This window comes from Lagenorhynchus albirostris, chromosome 6 (assembly GCF_949774975.1).
Source record: "Lagenorhynchus albirostris chromosome 6, mLagAlb1.1, whole genome shotgun sequence".
NCBI classification, from domain to species: domain Eukaryota; kingdom Metazoa; phylum Chordata; class Mammalia; order Artiodactyla; family Delphinidae; genus Lagenorhynchus; species Lagenorhynchus albirostris.
The window spans coordinates 108,804,257-108,822,169 of NC_083100.1; the positions used below are offsets into that span (position 1 = coordinate 108,804,257).

Genomic DNA, 17,913 nt, shown 5'->3' on the forward strand with positions numbered 1-17,913 from the left:
GCCTCGTCCAGGAGGGGCCTGTACTGCCTGCTCCCCTTGCAGGAAGGAAGGAAGGGAGGAAGCCAGGTTGACTCTGGTGCCCTGGCCTCTTGCCACCTGTGTGAACTTGGCCTGCCACTCAACCTCGGTAATACAATGGACGTGGATTTGAGATGTCCCTCAGGTGAAGGGAGCGAGTGGGTTCCAGAAGTTACCCTGGCCTCCACACGCCCCCCTCGTCCCGGTTAAGAGTTGGTCCGGGAGTTCTGCACCCTTTAAATCGGGGAAGGGGGCGCCGATCAACACGTGTCCGAAGCTCAGGCCAGGGGCTGAGGGGCGGAGGATCGTCGGTGCCTGCCGCCCGAGGACCCTGCGGCTCTCCGATTGTGGCCCCGGGGGAGGCGGCCGAGCCGGATAAGCAGCAGCGGCCTGGCGGGCGGCCACCTCCCCCGCAGGTCCGGCCCCGCGGGCAGGCGGGGCGGGGGGAGAGGAGGAGCCTCCGGGCAGCGCCAGCGCCTCGGCCGCGGACCTTCTGCCGCCGCCGCTGCTCCGAGCGGCGGGCCTGAGAGGTGAGTGACCCGTCGCCCGCTCGCCCCCCGCCCCGGAGCCCGCCCCGGAGCGCCCTCGTCGCGCGCCGCCGCGCGCGTGCTGGAGACCTGGGCCGCTGGGACCGAGCCACGTGTGCCCGGCGGCAGCGAACCCGGGTCCTGGGTCCCCCACTCCGTGGGCGCCTTCCTTCCCCAGGGACGCAAACCTCAGGCGCCACTCTGGCCGGGCAGGCCGGACGCGGCCTGCGCCGGGGGCCAGACTGAAGGGGCCACGCTAAGCCCCCGGGCTGCTGCCTCTCGCGCCCCAGCCCGCGGACCCGCCAAGTCCTCCGGCCCCCGGTTCCCCGCAGCTCCGGGCCCGCGGTCTCCGAGGAGCGGGGGAGCGGTGGGCGGGCTAAGCAGGCGGCAGGGGCGGGGGCTCCCGACCTTGATCGGGAGGCGGCTGGACGCACCAGTGTGCTCTGCCCGCGGAACCTGGCAGACTTACCCCATTTCCCTTGCCCGTTTCCCCGAAATCGGGGGCAGGCTGCCCAGAGAGGTGTGGTTGGAACTTTGTTCACTCTGGATAGGTGAAGGGGAGGGTACGACAAGCTGATATTCCCTTTGAGGGCCAGGAGGCTGGGTCCACGGGGGAAAATGCAGACAGGTCTCGTTGGAGCCCCGGCAGAGGACTCCGCGGAGAGGCCTCGCGGGTTTCCAGGGCCGCCTCTCCAGCTCCAGAAGTAGGGATTCTGGAAATACCCACAGGGAAATATTTCTGTCCATCAGAGTGCAGTGATGATATAATTAATAGCAGACATTTATTGTGCGCTCATCTGTGCCAGACATCTTGCTTTGCACACAATATCCCAGTTAATCCTCAGCATAGGAAGGCACCAGTTATCTCGTTTAAGACGGGGAAACTGAGCCTCAGAGAGCATGGGTATTTTGCAAGGATACCCGGGTAGCAAGTTGCAAAAGTAGGATTTATCTGACTTGAGAGCCCAGAGGAGCCTGCTAGTGGGAGAAGAGACAGGCCACGTTCTCAGAGGACTGTGGCAGCCTGAAGGATGCAGTACTGGGGGTCAGAATAGCCACAAGACCAAAGAGTCTCACCTGGGTGTGCCCCTTCAGTCACCTGCATGGCTTCTTAAAAAAAAAAAACAAAACAGGTGCCTAGGTCCTACCAACAGCTGGCTGAATCCAATTCTGCAGAGTGAACCCCTCCTACATCCAGTCAGGAGTGCCTGGAGGGCTGGGACTGTATCTAACTCATCTCTATTCCCACTCTATCCACAGTGGCCGGCAGAGGGGTCAGCTTGGAGCAGGTGTTTAATCAATGTCTGATGGATGAATGGACCTAGTGGGGCAGGGGCTATCACTGGGGTAGAAAGGTTTCCCCGAAGGAGGCCTTGAATGGTGGACAGGTAGCCTCAGCCAGGCCTGGGGGAGGAAGGCCTGGAGTTGGCATGGGGTGACCCTGGCCTCAGAGCTCGCAGGGAGCTCAGGCCGGGCCGTTTGTTCACTAGAGGGTTGGACAGCCAGCCCCAAGCCCGCTGAGCTCCCCAGGACCAGGCCTGGTCACACTGGGACCATAGGTTTGCCCTCTCCAGCCTAGAGACGCCGAACAGGTAAATTCCTCTCCCCTTCAAGTTTCCCGTCCTTAACTCAGGGCCCTTCCCTCGCTGGACGTCTCAGAGTATTGCGCAGGGCTTCAGGTAGTTGAAAAGGGAAATTTAAGGACTAAAGCCCAACCGCACACCTGAGCAGTGGAGAGGCTGCCTGCAGGGGAGGACACCTGGCTTTGCAGTCAGGTGGACCCCCAAGTCTGAATCACAGCCCTTTACCATGTGGCCTTGGCCAAGTCCTCAGTTCTCTGAACCCGCTTCGTCTAGGAAACCTTGCTAAGGGCTTGGGACATAATCCTCCTGTAAAACAGGAACAATAATGCCTGCCGGGGGTGGTGTATGTGCACTGTGTGAAGTGCTGGGTTTTAGGAGTGCAGTAAATATCAGATCCCTCCCCCTTCCCCCAGAGTTTGTGTTAAAGTCGGCTGGGGACCTTCCAGGCTCATTGCTCTTCTGCTCTGAATCCCTCGGCTCACTAGAGCGTGGCCTCCATGCTCCCCTTCTCTGTCGCAGACCTGACCTCGGGCCCAGGCCTCAATTTGGGAGCTGTGGAGATTACAGAACTTGGAGGTGGGGAGGCAAGGGTTGGGGGGACAGGGCGCTCTAGGTGGTTTTCAAGTCTGACTTCCTTCTGCCTGCTCGCTGCAGCCGGACCCACCTGCCCGTCCAACCTGCCCCGCTGTTCCCAGACCTCTGCATGTCAGCCCTTCACATCCTTGGCGTGCCGTGAGCACCTCTTCCTTCACACCTGAAGTGGCAATTGTCACCATCACTGAACGTCCCGCTTCCCACACGCCAAGCATGTTATGTGCGTGAGCACACTTAAACCTTCCGACTCTCTTACGAGTAGACGGTGCTGTTCTCCCAGCCATGTAACTTTCCCAAGAACACGAGACTCCATTCTTTTGAGCCCAGATTTGTGCTCCTAACCGCTAACTCTATGCTTGTCCAAATTCTGCCTCATCGTTTATTCTTTCAGCATTTACTGAGCACTGACTTGGTGCCAGGCACTCAGGACCTGGCTGAGTCCCACTTCTGGCAGGATGAGTGTCCGTTGCCATTTATCATCCCACAAAAACCCACGCCCTCCACTTATTTCTGAACACAAGTGGGGCAGCTGAGGCCCAGGTCCCACAGCTAATGCCAGTCAGGATTCCAAAGCGGAGACGGCTCCCGCCTAGCTGGAGGTATTGACCACTGTACCTGCTGTCAGGGTGGGATCGGTGGCTGCTAATTTTATGCAGGATCCTAAACCCCTGCATTGGCACTCCGACCCAGAGCAAAATGTTTCCCTCCTCCTCAGGTGCGGAAAACTGTCACTAGAGAATTACTCTTTCCAATCAGTCTGTCCTCATCGGTCACCACAGTCACCGGGCCGAACGTGCGACGGGTGAGCCCTGATTGTCCTGCAATCAGGCAGTAACTTCCTCCTTGTTCCCTCTTCTGCTTAACGAGAGCCAGGTGGGGTCGGGGCACAGCACAGTTTTCAGCCTTTTGGAGCTCTCCGATTAGGAGATTAAACTGTGAAAAATGCAGCCCCAAGACTATCAAATCAGTCACAGGTAAATGGAGAGGAATTTAGGGACTGGTGAATGGGCTTCCTAAGCTTTCCACGGGGAGTGGGCCTAAGCCTTCTTGGTTCACGTGTAGACAGCCGGTTTCCCAGAGCCGGTGTGCCGGGCCTGTGACGGGAGGACCGTTCCCGTTACTGGAGCGTCCGATGCCTATGGTGGCCGTCAGCTGTGGGAAGGGTAGGCCTGTGATTTGACTGGCGGGCTTGGGAGGGCGACAGCATGCCCTGCAGTCGCGGTGAAGGTCTCTCTGAAGCTGAATGACTCAGGGCTCACAGCTGAGGATATTAGGGGGCTTCAGGTGGCCCTTTGAGACGGGCCCTCCAGGGGGAGTCTGCGCAAAGACAGGACGGCCAAACGCAGGGCCTGTGGAGTCACCCAAACGGGCCTTTTGGGATCCAAGGGGCCTGTGCTGAGCCCGGGCGCCCAGTCGGATGTGTACGTGGGTCGGTAATGCACTGGACGCGGCCTGAGCCGCCGCTGCAGGTCAGGGCACGCACGCCCTTTGCGGCTGGTCTGCGGAGATGGCTCCACTCTGGCTGGAAGTCAGGTGGCGCCTGGAACTGGAAGGGAAGAAAGCAAGACGTGCCGGGCCAGGTGGCCAAGGGTTGTGATGGGGGCTCAGGGCGTTCCATCCGGGGAAGCCCCGCCCTCCTGGTGTTGCTGGATTAGAAGCCTGGAGGCTGGAGGCCTGACTGCTTTGTAAGCTCTGGCTTGGCTGCCTTTTGTCCTCCCGTAACTTTTGCTACGACTCTTCTTGAACATTCTGATCCGGCGTGGCTATGTGTGGCAAGCGAGGGGAGAGGGGGCATCCCAAGATTGGGGGGAGCTCAGGGAGAACCCCAGGGGACAGGACATCACAGCTGGAGCCATGGGGGTGTGCCAGGACATCCTGTCTGCTCATACCTGGCGGGTTTGCTTTCAGAAGGAAGTGCGGTTTCCTGACTGTGCAGCTTCTCCAAGGGGCTAGGAGACCACCCGGTAGCTCTGATGGGAACAGAGCGTGCTGAGCCCACCCCAGCTACTGCATCAGGCAGCGGCTCCACGCACAGAGCTGCGCAGAAGTCCGCTGCCGAAACTCCTGGGCGATTTGGTGTTCACTGTTCTAGAGCACTGCCTGAGAGCCCCCAGCCCGCAGGCGTCTACCAGCCTCACTGAGGCTGGGGGCTGGGTAGGTACACAGGAGTGGAGAGCCCTCAGGGAGCTTGTAGTCAGTTGGGAAGCTGAGTGAAGATACAGAATGCTACCAGGCGGCAGAGGGAGAAGAGGCCAGGGCTGCCTGTGGCCGGTGGCCCACAGTGGAACGCAGGACATGCGTAAGTAAGAGCAATGCTAAGATGTGGGCTTGGGGCTTTCATGTTCGCTGTCTCACTTAACCATCAGAACGGAGGAGGAAAATAGCCTGCCCAAGCTCACACTGCTGGTACACGGCCAAACCTGAGTTCACACCTAGGTCTGTCTAACTAGATCTCCCACCTGAACAGCTGCCTCTGTATTCAGAGCGGGGGAGAGGGTTTCAGGACTCTGGGGGGCTGGGAGGTACCTGGCAGGCCCAAGGGCCCAGGCTGGGTCTTTAGGGAAGGGGCATTTGGATGGCCATGAGGCTGTCAGGACTTCAGGTGGAGGCAGCAGCCCTGGCGGAAGTGGGGCGCAGCGGGGACTGAAGGAGGCAGGGTGAGCTGAGTAGGGGAAAGTCGGTCTGCACGTGCTGGCCTAGGCTGGACTACAGAAGATGCCAGAATGCCCCTGCCCACAGGCGGGTGCACTCGAGTAGAAGTGACAGGTCCTAGGAGCCCCAGCGGAGAACCGTGCAGGCCCCGATCTGTTGCTGGTAATAAGAGTAAACCTGTCAGGAGCCCAGGGTGATGTATTCTGGTCATCAAAGGCCCGGATGCCCAGGCTTACTCAGAGCTAGTTTCCCAAGATCGCCAGTTTTCCAACCAGTTGAAAACAATCAAATACACCTGTCGTGAGACTGAACTTGGCATAATTAACTTCAATGATACGAAAGCCTCCAAACCTCTAGCCTCCCTCTGTGCTGTTGGTGTGGCCTCCAGGGTCGCTGGCAGAGCAGGGTCACCGGCACGGGCAGGCCCACCCCATCCATGCTTTGCCCTCCGAACAGGGTTGTCTTTCTGTGGGTCCTCCTGTCTGTCTGTCTTTCTCCGCACCATGGGCACAGACTAGCAAGTAAAGACGACTGTGAAGCCTTTGCTGGTACAAAATGTAACGAGAGTTATTGCAATGCGTCACCCACCCAGCAACTGGTAGATTGCCATTGTCTGCAGCCATTACGTTCGGCTTTGTATCCGAGAAGTAAAGGCGTCCCTCTCTTTCTCTTTCTCCTTCTCCTTTTCTCTCTCTCTCTCTCTCTCTCTCTCTCTCTCACACACACACACACACACACACACATACACACAGCCCTGTGGTGAGGCAGTCCGCCCTGCAGTGGATGACGTTTATTCATTTTATGTATCCTGGGTTCTGCTGTCTGTCCCGCCTCAGTTCCTGTAGCAAAGAGACTTGACTCTGAGCTACTAATTACCACCAGTGAGGTTTCCTCCCTAAACAGGAAGCATGAAGACAGAGCCACTCTCCCGCAGTGCACTCTGAAACCGAGCAGCAGTCACTACCCCGTCCACTCCCTGCAGCCAGGGACTGGAGTGCAGGTTGAGGGGGCCGGCAGCCTGGCCCGTGGCAGGTCCCACGCCTCCTCAGCATCCGCCTGTCTTCAAAACCAAAGTCAGGCTGCGCGCAGGTCAGAGGGAGGCCCCAGCAGGAACGGGTGGCCAGATCACAGTGGGGCTGTCAAGGACCCGTGCTTCAGACCCTCACGTCAGCCTGTCGTGGGTGAGTCCGGTGAGAGCCAAGGTGGCCTGGGCAGTGTGTGGGCCCCTCCCTCCAGCCCCACGAGCCCCTGGCCTGCTTAAGTGGACCCCGGCACCTCAGGGAGCCCCCGTTTGGCAACTGGCACCAAAGAGCACAGTCTGGTGAAGTTCTTGCCAAGATGGGAGATCTTATCATGTGCACGTTAAGTCAGGAACCTTTTCAGAATGAGGGGTTTAAGGATTTATCACACACAGTGCCTTCAGTTAATGAGAACAAGAGCTTTGCGGGTTCTGGTGTGTTACAAAAAAAAAAAGGTTCGTGTTTATGATGTATTTCTGTGGAAGGCAGGTCCATTTGGGAATTGTAAATTTTACTTATCGGTAACCACTTCTGGGTTGGTTTATCAGAGAACGACTGGTGTAAGTAATCAAACCGGATTTTTCTAGAATGTTTCAAAAATCGAAATGTCTGCATAAAGCCCTAAAAATTATTCATTCACTTCTATTTTGCAAGCGGTGTGGTGATAAACCTCTCTTTTCTGTCCAACCACACTTGCACGTGCGTGTATCTGTGTGTGTACAGGCTTGTATGAGCGTGTACGCACCCGTGCTTCTCGTATTCTCTTTTGTAGGAGCTTCTCAGCCTTCTTTTTAAAACTATAATGATTTTTTAATGATGTCTAAATAACGATTCCAGGCAGTATTACAAGAAATGTAACAGTAAAATGTTTGTAAGAGTCCATCAGAAAGGCAAAATGCCCACAGAGAAAATAGAAATGCACCAATTAAGATGTGTGTGGCTATGACCCAGCTTTTAAACCTGGATTTGAGACCAGCATCTTCTATGCTGTCTCCCCTCAAGTCAGCTGTTGGCGGGGAGGCTGTGTGTGTGTGAGGGGCACCTGGACTCAGGTAGCACCTCCTTCTTGCCCCCTGGACCCATTCACCTGAGATCAGTGAGGGAGGGCCTGCGCTGCCTTGGTTTAGAATCTAGGAGAAGAGGGCAGCCCCAGATTTGCAGATACAGCCTGAGAACGAGAGGCTGGAAAGTATGAGTTTGGGCAGCTCAGCAGGGCAGAGGGAGAGCCACAAGGAAGCCAAGACCACCTCAGAGCCCCACGTAGACCAGGTAACCGGCTACGACTCATGCCCACGGCCACGAGCTGCCCAGCCTCACTGCCCCAGAGGCAGCTTGAATGCAGGGACTGGACGGGACTAGGGCAAGAGCCAACAGTGGGGCCTCCACCTCAGTTTTCTCATCTGTAAAATGGAAGTAATGATCCCCTGAGTGTACAAGTCCACAGTCAGAGTCTCCCCGCCGTTTGAGTCGGGCCCCGCCTCACGGTAAGTCCTCTTCTTTGACTCCTGATCGACGGTGATGTGGCAGCTTCCAGGCACTAGCTGGGTGCCGGGATGTGGCCTCCCAGCTGCATCCCGGCAGGGGAGGGCAGGCGAACCTCAGAGCCCCGGGTGCCGGGATGTGGCCTCCCAGCTGCATCCCGGTAGGGGAGGGCAGGCGAACCTCAGAGCCCCGGGGAGTCCCGGGATTTCTCCATGATGTGGCTTCAGGGGCAGTCACGTGGAGGGAAGGGGGAACTAGGGGACTTCCCTGAAAGCTGCTTCTATTTGCATAGCAAGTAGCCGGCTTTTTACTTAGATTATCTGTTTCAGGTCTATAAAATGGGAACGATTTTGTAGGAGGTGTTATTCACTTTACCTGACTGGGAAATGTAAATTATTCATACCAAGGGTATTCGTTTTCATACTAACATTAGCACATGGGGAGGGGTGACGGAGATTAAAGGGGGCTAGGGACCCCACCGCCATCCACCCCTTGGACCTCTAAGTCCAAGTAGGTACTAAGGAAAGTACCTGCCATCGTGTGCTGGTTCTGTCCTGTTACCTATGCTGCAGGGAGCCAAGGGAACTAGGGGAGGGGCATTCATCCTGCCTTGAAGGGGAGGTAGGGTGAGGACTTCACAGAGGAGTGGCCTCTCTGCTGCACTGTGAATTTTGTCCTCTGGAGGAAAAGGAATTTCCAGGCACAGAGATTAAATCTATGACTTGAGCGGGGGGGAAAAAAGCATAAGGGGGGATGGCCAGAGTCGAGACTATAGATCAGGCGGGCCTTGGTTGGGAAAAGCCACGGAGGCCATCTGCCGGAAGCCGCAGCTGGGCCTCACCTGCCCCAGACGCTTCTCCCTGATGGAGACTGGGCAGACCGCTCTACCCCCTGGCTCAGAGGCTCATTGGGCCCTGGAGCCATCGACCCAGCATCCCTGAAGCCTCCTTCCCTGGGTATGCACTTACCAGGCTGCACCCTGATGTGCCTCGGCTATGGGGTTTGATTTCCTACTTTTGCCAGAGTTGCATAAGCTAAGCTGCATTTGTGTTATTCTGTTTATTTGCAGTGTTTAAGCACAGCTGTGCATTGGTGTTCTGTGTTACAAAGTTCATCAAATAGTGAAATGTCTGGCCAGTTCTAACAGTATGACCAGGCTACCGGAGGGACTCGAAACGCATTGTATGATTGAATCCCCACTGGGTGCAGGAGGACCCCAGCTAGGTTCTGGGGATAACAGCCAGGACTCACTCAGGCGCACTCTGCCCTCAGGCACAGAATCTAGCAGTTAAGTCATTCAAGCCACAAACATTGATCGAGCACCTACATGGTGCCAGGCCCCAGGCTGGATGCTAGAGACACAGAAATGAGTTGGAAGTGGCCCCCAGTCTGGCGGGGTGACAGATGAGTGAACCGGTGTGTGCAGTCAGTGGTAATGTGACAGGAGTGCGGAGGCCACCTGGAAAAGGTGGCCCATCAGCAGGGCGGAGCTGGGGAAGCCTAGGCTCCCCAACCCAAGAAACTGGCCACGTGAGGCGGGCTGAGCTCCTCGGCAGGAGCCCCGGGAGCTGCCTCTCTCTGGCTCGGCTGCCTGCCTCTGCCCCTTTCCCGTCCTCCAGCCTCCCCGGGAGCAGGGTGCCCATTGCTGAATCCGCAGATTTACACCACGGCACGGGGGAAGGTGGGGACAGCAACATCCCACGAGACCCATCTGGTCCCAGGGGTTGCAGCAGCGGGTGTCCCCGGAGAGCAAGAAGCCACCCAACCCCAGGTGCCGAGGCTGCAGGTTCAGCGGCCACTGCCGACAGCCTCTAGCCTGGCGGGATTAAGGGGTCCTGGCTGCTTCCACACGCCAGCGCCCTGACCTCCCTGGGCAGAGACAGGCATTCCTCCCTGGCTGCCGCAGAGCTGGGCACGCCCTCTTGCAAGCACTTCTCTCTTGGCTGCGGGGTGTAGCTGGCCTTTCCAAGAGTCCCAAGAGGACAAGCCGTCTTCTAGCCACCTGCCAGAACACCTGCAGTGGGTACTCAGGGAACAACAAATGAGGACATTTTTCAGACGAGCATTGGCAGGACCAACCTTTGCATTAAACTGTGCAGGCTGTGCACTGTACATCTCCAGAGGGCCCTGTTCACACGGATCACAGTGCAAATCACGCCCCTGGAGTTGGGCAGCATGGGGACCCTAGCATCTTCCCGCTTTGCGCCCCTGGTCTTGGCGCTGACCACCGACTCCCTCCCCCTCGCAACCAGCACTGACCACCCTCCTGCCTCTGTGCCCGTGAGCACTTGCTCCAGGCCTGGCTATTAAATCTTAGTGAAAGGAAGTCATGAATATGGTGTCAGGCCATCTGAATTCTAGGTCATCCAGGAAACTCGTACTCTGGGATAATCACCCCAGTTGTTGTGTTGGGGGCTCCTGGGTCCCCAGGATCTGTGTGGTCTCCCAGTTCTACTACTCTCTTCACCCTCAGCCTGCAGTGGGCCTGGTGACCCACGTACAGGAGGGGAGGGGACCGTGGGAGCGACTCTCCTGGAGGGTTTGCCTCGTTGGCTGAGTGGGCAATGCCGCCATGGCCTGGACCACCTTCTCCTTACCAGAAGGAGCCAGCTTTGGGAGGCCAGGGTGTGCAGCAATGGGGCACACACACCTGACCCTCAAGACCAAGAGGAACATAAGGGGAGATACTGATACCAGGGGCCCTGTGGGTCAGGGAGGGCTTTATGGAGAGCTGGCCCCGTCTATAAGAATTTGAGAAGTGACGCATTAATTCACTCACCCCTCACATAGACCTTTTGTGAACATCTACTGCAGTGATTTTCAGCCGGGGGTCCTATGACCGGCAGCTTCAGAAATCCTGGGGAAGGGCTTCCCTGGTGGCGCAGTGGTTGAGAGTCCACCTGCCGATGCAGGGGACACGGGTTCGTGCCCCGGTCCGAGAGTATCCCACATGCCGCGGAGCGGCTGGGCCCGTGAGCCATGGCCGCTGAGCCTGCGCGTCCAGAGCCTGTGCTCCGCCACGGGAGAGGCCACAACAGTGAGAGGCCCACGTACCGCAAAAAAAAAAAAAAAAGAAATCCTGGGACTGCAGCCCAGCAGTATGTTTTAACAGGCCCCCCAGATGACTCCAGTGTAGCTCAGGCTTGACCTAATGGCCCTGGGCTAAGTGCTGGGATTACAGAAGTGAGTTTCACTCTTTTCTCGCCCTCAAGGAACTTGGAGTCCCGGGAGGAGACAGGCAGGAAGGAGAGAAATACTGTCAGTGGGAAAGGGCTGTTCTCAAAGGGTGGGAAGGCAGAGAGGCAGCTAGTAGGGTTTGATCCAGGAGCTGGGGATGCTGGTGAGGAAGGGTGGCCGGGGACCTCAATGGCATGAGGAGCCATTAGGGAGCCCGGTGTTGGGACTAGCAACCCCTAGAGGGCTCACTGCCCAGTCCCAGACCACCCTGGTGCCCTGCCCCTGACCACCAGCCTCTCCCTACTATACCCCTCCCTGCTCTACTGCCCCCCTCTTCTTACCTCTTCCCGAGTCCCAAAGAGCAGCAAGTCTTTTCCTCCAGTTGTCTTGGTGGGAAATGTGTGCAGATCCCCAGACCATTATCTCAGAGCTTATTTTTAGAAAATTTCAGAGTAAATTTTTCCATTCAGCAGAGAACACCGTGTATTGATTTAGGCGCTTCTATTTATGCGTTACACAGACCAAAGGTTTTTAAAGCTCCTGGGCAGAAAGGAACATCTTGAAAATTGTGTGACCTTAACAGGCTCAGACCATGGCACTTGGCTTATCTCATCCAATCCTTCCTACATTTCATTCAGGTAAGTAACATCGCTCCATTGTACAGATGAGGAAACTGAGGCTCAGAGGGGTAAAGTGACTTGCCAAAGCCACCCAGCTCATAAGGGGCGCAGCTGAACTGTGACCCCATAGCTGCCTGGGTTCTTGCTGGCCTGTCTCGCAGTTTACGAAGGCGTCTGATCCTGAGTAAATCCAGAGCATCCAGATGTTTTCCCGAGACCACATTCTGCTGGACGAGCTTCCCCATGACCAGTGATGGCTCTCGGGGGCTGATCTGCTGCCTCGTTAAGGAGGGAATGAGTTTGGTGGGGAGAGACGAATGGATCGGACCTAACGCAAGCAGATTTGCAGTTGTGTACCAGTTTCTAGCCACATGTCTTTATATAAACCCTCAGCCACTTGGGTGAGTAGCAGATGATGCCTGCCAGTCCCCTCTCACTGGAACACATCTGTCCTGTTCACTGACCCACCCTGGGAGCTGGCAGGGTGGGCCGCAGGCCTCAGTACCCTTCCTCGCATGCCGTCCAGTGTGGCTCTAGGACAGCTGTCTGCTGGCATGGGGTGGAGTGCAGAGAAGTAGCTGTGTGGGCAAAAGCTGCAGGGCCCACTCAGTAGCCAAGAGGGCTGTTTAGCCCATGGCACCATCTCCCCTACACCAACATAAGCCTCACTTTGCTAGAGGTCCTGGGGCTTAGAAACCTCAAATTTTGGAAAACAGCTAGGAAATAACTTTGGAAGGTTGCAGAATCACCAGCATTGATGTCACAAAATTCACGCATTAAGCTCACTGAAGAGTCCTTAAACTCTCACCAAAGCATGTTTATTCTTAGTTTACACACATTAATAACAGGCTGTGTGGTATCTCGGCTTTTTTCTTTCTTTTTTTTTTTTTTTTTTTTTTTGGCGGTACGCGGGCCTCTCACTGTTGTGGCCTCTCCCGTTGCGGAGCACAGGCTCCGGACGCGCAGGCTCAGCGGCCATGGCTCACGGGCCCAGCCGCTCCGTGGCATGTGGGATCCTCCCGGACCGGGGCACGAACCCGCGTCCCCTGCATCGGCAGGCGGACTCTCAACCACTGCGCCACCAGGGAAGCCCTCAGCTTTTTTGTAACAACTTTAATGAGCTATAAGTCACATGCTATATAATTCATCCATTTAAAGTAAACAACCAGTGGTTTTTCGTGTATGCACAGAGCTGTACAACCACCACTACAGTCAATTTTAGAACATTTTCATCACTTCCAAAAAGAAACCCTGTACCATTTTCCCCACCCCTTCTCCCCTTACTCCCTGGCAGCCTCTCTTCTACTTTCTGTTTCTATAGATTTGCCTATTTCTAGGCATTTCATATAAATGGAATCATACAATAGGTGACCTTTTGTGACTGGCTGCTTTCATTTAGCGTAATATTTTCAGGGTTCATCGTGTTGTAGCGTGTATCAGTACCTCATTCCTTTTCATTACTGAATATTATTCTATTGTGTTGCATAAACTACATGTTGTTGAAGCATCCGTCAGTTGACGGTCATTGTGTTGTTTCCACTCTTTGGGTATTGTGAATGTGCTACTAGGAATATTGATGCACCTATTTTTTTTTTTTTTTAAACTGGACCAACCTTTTTTTTTTTTTTTAACCCCACATGTGTTTATTTATTTATTTTTTGGCTGTGTTGGGTCTTTGTTTCTGTGCGAGGGCTTTCCCTAATTGTCGCCAGCGGGGGCCACTCTTCATCGTGGTTTGCGGGCCTCTCACTATCCTGGTCTCTTTTGTTGCGGAGCACAGGCTCCAGAGGCGCAGGCTTAGTAGTTGTGGCTCACGGGCCTAGTTGCTCCGTGGCATGTGGGATCTTCCCAGACCAGGGCTCGAAACCGTGTCCCCTGAGTTAGCAGGCAGATTCTCAACCACTGCGCCACCAGGGAAGCCCGGGTGCACATATGCTTTCATTTCTCTAGGTTATATATGTTCCTAGGAGTGGGATTGCTGGGGCATATAGAAACTCTGTGTTTAACTTTTTGAGGAACTTCCAGACTCTTTTCCCTATAGTGGCTACACCATTTTACTTTTCCACTAGCAGTGGATGAGGGTTCTGATTTCTCTGCATCCTCACCAACACTTATTTTCTCTGTCTTGTTTTGATGAAGCCATCCTAGTGGGTGTAAAGAGGTATCCCATGGTTTTAGTTTGCATTTCCCTGGGGGCTATTATGTTGAGCATCCTTTTATGTGCTTATTGACAGCTAGTATATCATTGGAGAAATGTCTACTCAAATCCTTTGCCCATATTTATATAGGTTGTCTTTTTAATATTGAGTTGTAAGAGTTCTTTACATATTTAGAAACAAGTCCCTTACCAGATATATGATTTGTAAAATTCGTCTCTCATTCTGTGGGTTGTGTTTTCACTTTCTTGAAAGTGTGTTATCTGTATTTCTTGTCCACAGCAAGTGAGCAAGACCCGGGAGGGCTTTAATTAAGAGGCCAGCAGGCTGACAGCTGTGATAAATATCCTGACAATGAGGGAGGGTATAAGGCTATAGAACTTTCCTATGGAAACAAGACGAGACTCAAGAACATCCCTTCTTGCAGCTCAGGTTGATCTCTGGGTTCTGGGTGAGGACCTGACTGCCTTCTCTTGAAATATGCACTGCATTTTGGAAGGATTTCTGCCCCCAAAGGACAAAATAGAGTAAGGTTTGAAGCTGTAAGCTCCCGTGATGTGTATCTCTGGCCACAGACATGCACGGAACTTCTGCAGTGTGCCAGGCACAGAGCTGGGTTTTGGAGTCGGGCCACGGAACAAGCATGGTGATCTCTATCTACCCTCCCAAAGCTGACTGGGAGTGGGGCGGCGCAGGAGTGCACAGAGAAGCCAACAGGCAAAGCCCCAGGCGCTTAACTACCCCATGCTCACTGAGCGAGGCCGGGCAGCCCTCGGTCATTTTACAGATGATGAAGCTAGGGGGAAGATGTAACTTGTCCAGTGTCTACTGGTGAGGAAATCGTCGGGATAGAACCCAGAGTTTCAGCCTCTCGGATCCATACTCTTTTCATCCCTATAATTTTTAGGTTTAAAAAAAAGTTCTGGGCAAGAATTTGTGTTTTCATTTATGGCTTGCCAACTCCCGGGTGCTGGCTGTAGGCGCACACCAGTTTCCCCCTGGGGCCGCAAGCTGTCTGTGGACACCTGCTGTTCGGCCCCTGGGCCTTTGCTCACACAGGCTCTTCTTTCTAGAAGGCTTTTCCAGGCTCCCTCTCACATCCTTCAAGGCTCAGCTCAGGCCCACCTCCTGCAGGAAGCCGCCCAGCTGCCCTGCCTGAAGGCAGCGTCCTCTCTCAGGAGACCTTGTTCAATTGCGTCTTGGCGCCTGTCACTCTGCAGGGACCCAGATGTCTAGGAGGGTGTGGACCTCCCCAGGGATGGTAAGGGGTCATCCCTGGGAGCAGGAAGAAAGCTCAGAGCTTCTGTCTGTGTTTAAATTTTAGACTTATCTCTTTACATTTATATTTGTTTATATATGATTTATTCTGTATATAACATTATAGTGCACCAGTCATATTTAAATATATTTATAAATAAATAGAGCAGTGATAGGAATGTGTCCCCCAAATTTAATGTTAAAATCTAAAACTAAAGTTTGAAGATAACTGTGGGCTGCTTGAGGACAAGAACTGGGCCATATTCCTCTGTCAGTCCCCGAGGCCAGAAGTGCTACCTGAGTCAGCCTCTGGCTGGGAGGGGGTGGGCGGCACCCCAGTTGGCTTGTAGACCATCCGGCTGCCGGCTGCCCAGCTGGTCACCCCACCGCCACCTACCCACACCCAACTCCATGGTGATCCCTTCCCGGCCGTGGCCTGCTCCGGCCACTGGGGTCTGAAGGGCTGCGTGCTGCCCGTGCAGAACAGGCCGCGGGCTTGTCCACGCCCTGCCTGCCCACGTGCCTGGGGGCCACGCCTGGCCCGCTGGCCTGCCCAAGAGCGGACGGGAGCTGGCAGGTAGGCCAGTGGGCCAGGCGTGGCTCCCAGCCACAAACAGCCCATGGCAGGGCCCTGCCGGGAAGGAGGCGAGACCAGGCAAGGCAGGCAGAGACCCAGAGAGGACTGGGAACCGCAGCTGGTGCCAGCGCCTGCACACCCAGGCCTCCGTGCTGCTTGTCCACAACCTGGGAGGGAGAGACGGGCAGGTTTGTGTGTGCAGGCCGCAGGCCCCCCGAGCCCAGCAGCTGTTGGATTCCTCCCCCCACCCCCAGATCTGTAAATAGAACAGCCAGGGAGCCAGGGCCCAGCCAGGATTAGGCACTCTCACCTTTGGGCCACATGGACAGTCAACAAGGACTCTGCTGGACCTTTGGGGCCTCCAGGACTCTACCACCTGTCCTACCCTCGCCAACATCACGCCAGCAGCAGGCCTTGTGCTGGGCACTGGGAGGGTGGAAGAATTTTGAAAGGCCCGTGAAGCACTTCAGAGAATACACGCACGCACGCACGCACGCACGCACGTGTACACATAGCACCAGCCAGAAAAGGTGGCTCTGAGCTCTCGTTAACTAGTCTCATCCTCACAACAAGGCATGGTAGAGGTACAATTCGTGTCCCCATTTTAAACGTGAGGGGACTAAGGTGCAGAGGCACCTGGGTAGTGAGTGATGGGCGTGGCTATGATTAGAACCCAGCACCTCTGCCCAGGTGGCTGTGTCCCTGCGTCCGAGCTGGAGGGGAAGGAGGCGTTACAACCTGGCGTTTTCCTGTCCCAAGGATCGAATTTTGGTAGCAAGCACTTTAGAGGTGCTTTACGTTTAATTTCCATTTACCCTGCCGCTAAAAGCAGGGCCCCTTGGGACCATAAGTCTGGGATGTTTAATAGGGTCCCCAGATGCTCCCATGTCCCAGGGCCAGTTTGGGGCAAAGCTGGGACCAGCCCCAGGCCATCAGGCCCGTGCCCGTGGCTTCCCTCTGCTGCAGCTGCCTCGTCTGGGGTCCCCAAAAGGGGACCGAATGAGGTTCTCAGCAGTGAGCCTTGAGTGCCAGCCCCAAACCCTTCCTCCCCCCGTTGTAATGCTAAGTCTCGAGATAAACGAGGACAGGATGCAAAGTCCAGGTCTCACTGACTTTCTCTTTGGGCTGGTTCAGGTTTGCCGTGAGGCTGTGAATCAGTCGGGGCTCTGCAAGGACCAGCAGATGCTGTGTGTGCCATGAAGCCCTCCCTGGCTGCCCCTTTGGCAGCCGCATCCCTTCCTTCCCTGCATCCACTCATGGGTGGACACGCCACCCAACACGCACAGGATTATAAACCATCCGAAAGTGGGAAGCACATCTTGTTCATCCTTATGTTCCTAAGTGTTCAGCACGTGGTAGTTGCCCAGGAGATGGGAGGGAGAAGAGAGAGAGCAAAGCCGGAGGAGAGGCTTCTGTCCAGGAGGGAATCTACTTGGGATCCTCCAAATTGCTAGCAAATGTGAAGACGACCTGAAGGCCTCAGCGTGGTGACTCTCCCTCCCCGTAGGGACAAAACCTGCCCCAGGACTGGTGTCTCCAGGTGGCTGAGGCAGGGACTGGGGAAAGCCCTGGGGTATCTGTCCCAGTCATGACTGACCCATAGGGAGGGCTGGAGTCCCTGGGGAGGGATTTACAGTTACCTTGGCCCAAATCCCTGGCTCTGGCCTGGGAGTCTGAGGCCACCTGCAAGGCCCCTGTCACCACTCGCCCCTCTTCCCAGGGCTGCAGAGGTGCTGACAGGGTCTGTACATCCTTACTTTGCCTCACCCCCGCTGCTGGGACGGTGCTGGCAACCAGTGTCTGCGTCATTGCCGACAGCCATCCACCCAGTGCTTACAACATACCGAGAGCTCTGTTCTGAGTGCTATACCCACACTGGCTTCATTCCTACAACCTCCCCATAAGGAAGGTACTGTGATCTCTCCCTTTTATAGCTGGGGAACTGAGGCACTGACAGGCCCAAGGTGGCAGAGTGAGAATTAGAACCCAGGCTTACCCGACGGGTGCTAAGGCAGCCCATGGACACACGACTCTAAGCCTGGGCTCCGGGGATCCTCGGGAGGCCCATTTGCGTCTACAAAGCATAGATCATCACCACTTGGAAAAATATCCTGTACCCAGACCAGGCAGAAAACGCTCTTTCCCGTTTTTCAGGGAGTGGCAATCCCCGTCTGAGCCCACAGTCAGCCTGGCCTGAGCAGCGTGGAGGCCCTGGCTGGTGCTTGTATGTCTGTGTGGTCATGGCCCCTCC

General features: G+C 55.5%; 1 protein-coding gene across 2 annotated transcripts in view; it reads left to right on the forward strand.

The window, feature by feature from the left end:
* The first annotated feature begins 513 nt into the window (after positions 1-513).
* The window catches only part of STEAP3 (STEAP3 metalloreductase), a 79,728-nt gene continuing 62,328 nt past the window's right edge, over positions 514-17,913 (forward strand). For both annotated transcript variants that reach the window (XM_060151534.1, XM_060151533.1), the window contains exon 1: positions 514-548. The gene's annotated coding sequence lies outside the window, so the exon portion shown is untranslated. The remainder of the gene's footprint in view (positions 549-17,913) is intronic.